This window comes from Pomacea canaliculata, linkage group LG3 (genome assembly GCF_003073045.1).
Source record: "Pomacea canaliculata isolate SZHN2017 linkage group LG3, ASM307304v1, whole genome shotgun sequence".
Lineage (NCBI taxonomy): Eukaryota > Metazoa > Mollusca > Gastropoda > Architaenioglossa > Ampullariidae > Pomacea > Pomacea canaliculata.
The window spans coordinates 18,252,657-18,258,480 of record NC_037592.1 but is presented as its reverse complement, the minus strand read 5'-3'; positions in this window follow the sequence as shown (position 1 = coordinate 18,258,480).

The window sequence follows — 5,824 nt, the reverse complement described above, 5'->3', positions numbered from 1 at the left end:
AAGATATGCCCACCGTCTAAGTAGCGCTAATTATTTTAATTCTGATTATTAGTATTTTAACTCGGCATTTTTGTAACAAGGTGTTCTTTTGTAATTGATATATTTTTTGATACTTAGAAATAACTGTTTTATTTTTCTCTAACATTAATCTAAGATTAGCTAGCCTCTAAGTGTAATACACCGCCAGTCCGAATCATTGACAGCGACAGCTTAAAAGCTGCTGGTCTAATGGCATCACAGTAGTGACAGGTTCTTGACTCTGTACTTGTATGTGGAGCCTGACCCCAGGGCTGCCACTGACTGACGGAGAAGACGTGACCCCGCATCAACAGGAAGCCCGCCAACATGGTGCTGGCTTCATGGGACTGTTGAGGCCAGCATGTTTGGCTGCCAGAAGATAATAGTTGTCTGTCAGAAATGAATTCCCAGACAACAACATTCTTTGCTTAGCAACCTCGCGGCGTGAGCACGCTTACTGCTGAGCGACCAGCAGGGGCCATCGGCGCGAGAAGCAAGGATGTGTTACCTTCACAGCACCAGAAACATCACTTCTTCATCACCGACTTTTAGCATCACCAGGCCCTAGTGAGTAGGGTTCAATCTCCTTGGGATTATGTACACATGCGTGCATGCTGAGATGGGTAGGAGGTCAAAGTGTGTACAAGAGTTTGGCTGCAACACGTGAAGAGAGTGGTGGCCTTCCGCCGAACAGACTTGAGGCATCCCGCTCTCAGCATATTTGTTTTCTATTTGGAGTTGTGGTGCATTTACTTTTCTTGTAACCACCTGTACTTTTAATGACATCCTTGGCATTGTGCTGGAGTGTTTATTAACCTCTGCGGTAGACTGTATATCAGTGCCAAACAGTCACGTGTTTCAACATTTCTACTTTGTGATCATCTGGATATTCTCCTATTGATCTGTTACTAATCATACGTCTGCTCTGCTCTTGTCACATGACTTTCTCTAGATCTTTCTCTGATATCTATAAATGTCATCCGACAGAAGAACCACCTGGTATTCCCATCAACTTCATAGAGAGCCACAGGAATTTTGTTTGTCTTGTGTTTTTGTTTGTAATGCGCGGAGAACCTGGCTTTGGCTGGGATATGGCACTACAAAAGCTTTCTCTGCTATTATTATTAGTAATAAATACGCATTATTCTTACGTGTATTTATAAATATAGATATGTGCACATGAGTTTTACATATTTATAAATATGGCTTTGTGTATTCAAATGTGTGTGCGAGCGGTTGTCTCACTGTGTGTATGTGTGTGTTGTGGGGGAGGTGTAAGGCAGGCACGTGAACATAGCATGAAGAAAGATGTTCTTGAAAAACATGCAAGTCAACAAAAGATCGATGAGATTACAACACACGATTAGAGCAGGATTTCATCGATACGACACATTAAAAGAAAACTTGTTTGTTTTAAGATTAGCAAATGCATTCTGAAAAGACATCTTTCAGTAAGGAGCCCTTGGCAAACACTCATCTGCTGACGATTAAATACTGGACTATTGATGTTGCACGTCATCTCATGGAGATAAGTCATGTGAGGACAGATAAATCACAGGCCTGAATAATACAAGTGGTTTTGTCATCCAGTCATTTATTTAAGAATAACTTGTCTTCGAGCTTGTTATGATTTTTTAAAGTTGTATTTTAAGAGACTGTGGCATTAAATACCTACAAACAATTTTGAATAAATATTTATTTCTCTGTTTGCCCCTTTCTATTTCTTTCTTTCTTCTTTCTTTCGTCCGTTCGTTCGTTCTTTCTTTCTTTATCTATCTATATATCCCTTTGGTCGTTATATCCTCTGTCATTCATTCTCTCTGGCCTTATTTGTGTCCATCGCCAGTTACACGACTCAGAACCTAGGATAATTATGTAATTATTCTTTCACCGATATCATCTTGCTTAAGGAGAGACTACCCATCTGAGACTGATAGATTTATAGATAAAGCGCAAAGGAACCCAAAGAACCACCAGACACGATTGTCAAATAAAACAATGACAGAAAATAAGTGCACCCTTCGAATAAACACATGCACGCACGCACATACCACGTGAGAGTGTGCAGGCGTGCAAGAGAAAGGTACGGGACCAGAGAGATATAGGAAGAGGCAGCGAGTAGCAAACACACACCATCCACGCAAAAGTGTGATTTGAAAATGTCAGAAAGAGAAACAGCAATCATACACTTGACTCAATGCTTAATAAAAATTTGAAAAATAAGGAAATTCAAAAAAAAAGTGTTTTTAAACGACTAATAATTAGAGAAACACTTAAAATAAAATGAGAGAGCACAAGAAATCTTTCTATCCGCAAGTTTATTATGAAGAACGTCTCACGTGAAACATGAATACACAAGACCTACTAGAGCCACCCTAGCCTGTCTAACACGCATTGTTCTCTTCAGAAACAAATCCCATTCCTCGTTTGTCATACTCGATTGACTGGCGGAGAGAAGAATGCGAAGGGAACCTAACCGCCTCTTACTCAGCTCGTAATGTGTTCTACGCACATGACATACCTACTGTTGATGTCGCTACCATCGTGTCCCCCACCTCAGCTTATGTTCCACCAATGTCTTGAAGACCACAAATAATTTACTCGTGAGGAGAGGCGGGAACCCTACCCTTATAATCACAGAAACTTTAGAGGGGCTGGGATGGTGTGTCCTAATAGCTAATAGAAACGCGTACATCATTTGCACGAAAAGACAAACTGTCCTCGTGGTAATAGTAGTCCTCGTGGTAGTGGTAGTGGTGAGGTAGGGGCGGACGTCTAGAGGTGTAAGCGTGCCTTCAAAGACAATAAACGACAAAAAAGTAAACAAGTAATGTACTTGGTCGACATACTGACAAACAAACTCTGAACACACTGCTTTGGAGGAAAATGCTAACTGTATAGTTTCAGAATTTATTTGAGTGTGTCATTATTTCTGTCATCCCTCTTTCCAACGTAAGGACCCCATCTCAGCTCTTGGTCAGATAAAGACAGCAGCATTCTTTGTGGTTATCATTTTATGGTCCTGCTTCATAGGCAGAGGTTCTCCCTCATCGTTCTATGCGCCCCTCATTTTTCGGCATTGATGTAGAGGTCGGATTGCAATACCCACCAGAGCTGGTCCTCACGACCACTGCTTTATGTCGTTAGCATGCCTGTGCTCGTGGTTTAGGTAGGACCCTTAGACAATGTCCCAATCCAAGTGACTTTACTGTCTCCACATCTTCACATTCATTGTGATTCTACCGCTTTGGTCGCCTAAGCTTTTCTCAAAACAAAAAAGGAGTCCAGTTTGTTGTTGTGTGACATCCAATAATAATAATAATAATAATAATAATAATAATAATAATAATAATAATAATAATAATAATAATAATAATAATATACATCACTGCTACCAAACTTCTTTTTTAAAAAAAATCACTGCTACCAACGATTCCAGCGCACACAAAAAAGAAGGCGATTTATTTAGAGCCATTTGGAAATTAATTTCTTATTTCAGAGGAGTTTGATGTATTCTTTCACACTTTGACCCCGGAAAGACGCAACGATGATCGTGATGATGATGATGATGACTTATGTGCTCTTGTTCAAAATGGGATTGAAAGAAGTTTCAGTAAACTGCTATTTCGTCGAAAGCATGGTTGATGTGTTAACTGTCTGCCCGGTGATGTCTCCTCATTTCCATTTAATGTGTGCTTATGAATGTGTTCCAGCGAGGGTGTAGAACTGTAGACGGTCTGGTGGCGCAATGGTGAGCGCTTCTCACCGATACTGTGAAGGTTGACTGTCCTGGGTTCAGCTCTTGTCTCGGACACACTTTTCTTTTTCTGCATTTGGCATCTGTTTACAGGTAAGTAGGGTTAGCCTTGCCATGATATACTATCAGTTGATGGCTGGCGTAAAGTTCAATACCCCCACCTCCAACTCAAGAGTGAGTGTGAGTGTTAGTGTAGAAAATTCCTATTGTACACAAGCCAAATAAAACTGACACATCCGCAACAGTTAACACAATGCCATGCTAATAGTCCGGCTTTTATTGGTAGAATTTCTATATACATTCATGTCAAATATACATATATCAAATGGTACTACGTTTTGAACAGTAACACTAGTTTGCATCGACTATCACAAGCTATCTGGTTGTTTCATGCCAGGAATGTTGTAATTAGTATAGTGTACTTTTCTCCTCACGAATATCTTGCAGTAGGTAAAGCCGCTATTAGTAGGAATATTTGGGGTTTTTAGTTTAGATTACTGTGTTTGGTTTCGCTGTTACGAAAAATATTGCAGGGATGCGATTTAGTACATGTAACAAACTTCCATAAGTAGGACTACAACTGCCAATGGGACAGTAGAACACAATAGTGTACAGCTGATCGCACACTTAGCTGATAGGCAGACCACAAACAGTTGTGTGTGTGTTTGTGTGTGTTTTGTGTGTGTGTGTGTGTGTGTGTGTGTGTGTGTGTGTGTGTGTGTGTGTGTGTGTGTGTTGTGTGTGTGTGTGTGTGGTGCAAGTCCGTCAAACCTTCAGAGTGGACAGAGTCCACCCATACCTAGCTTTAATTCTTGGCGATCCATTGCTACCTGCATCCAGCAACTGCGAGACCTCACCGGTTGTTACAAACCATTTGTTAAAGCAAGAACATGGCCAATTCTCACATTTTAAAATGTTAGTATTTAGGGTTAAATACAAATCATCTATTAAATTTGTTTTAGGATTTATTGATAGCACTAGTAGAAAAATAACATCTACATCTACTGTTGTTAATATACTCTTTGTACCTGTTCGCCCAATATGTTGAGCATCTAAAGACATTTAGTATAAAGCCTCAAAGCTACTTTTTGAATGAAAGAGCATGGTGTTTGATCGGTCTATCACACTGTCTAAATGTATGATGCCGAGAACTGAATGAGACGGCAGAAATAGTCCGGGTAGGATTGTAACTGATCTCACTTGCTACCCATGAATCATTTTTAAATGGGGGAAATATATCATCCCAGCAGTTAATCGATGTCCCTACAGGCAGACCGACTGCTGTAACAGCTCAACCATCTTTCTACTTTTATTTTTGACCCTTTTAGCGCAAAAAAAATATAAGAAAATTAGTGGGACGATATAATGAATATTTAACTTTACCAAATGTTTATATAGTTGAGTACGGGGGTTGAATAGCAAAAAGGAGTAATTTTGATAATGACATGTTTTCTTTTTAAAGGGGTGTAGCAATCGTTTTAAATGTAGAAAGACTGGTTTCCAGTAAGAGATTAAGTCATATCTTTAAAAAAAATACGAGAAAAAAATATTCTATCAAGTACATGCAAAATGCCTAAACTGACTACTAAATCTTCTTGAATAATAGGGATTTTATATTCAGATATTTTGCCTGCTATCTTTTATGGATAAAGATAAGAAAACCTTACCCTGCTTCTTGGGGTCAAGGTGGGATCATCAAGTACAGTTTGTAAAGCGATAATGGTCTGAATTGTGACCAGAAAGTAGCTTTTTCACAAGACACTTGAAAGCTTTTACTGTGTAATTAAACTATTCACCATTTACAGCAATGTCTTTAGTCTCAAGAAAGACAAAAGCTTCAAACATTTTTATATTATTTCTGCACTTTCAAGAGTATTATACGGAACTCAATAAATGAAACTGGCGTGAGCAAATGAAAAGAAAAAGCATCCAAAGGTAATATCAATTATTTGGTAAATTAACTCTCACGGAACCCTCTGCTTTACCCTTCGCCCAAGTACGAGAATTATAATGTAGGTAGACTAAATAAAGAATGGAAAAAAACAAAGC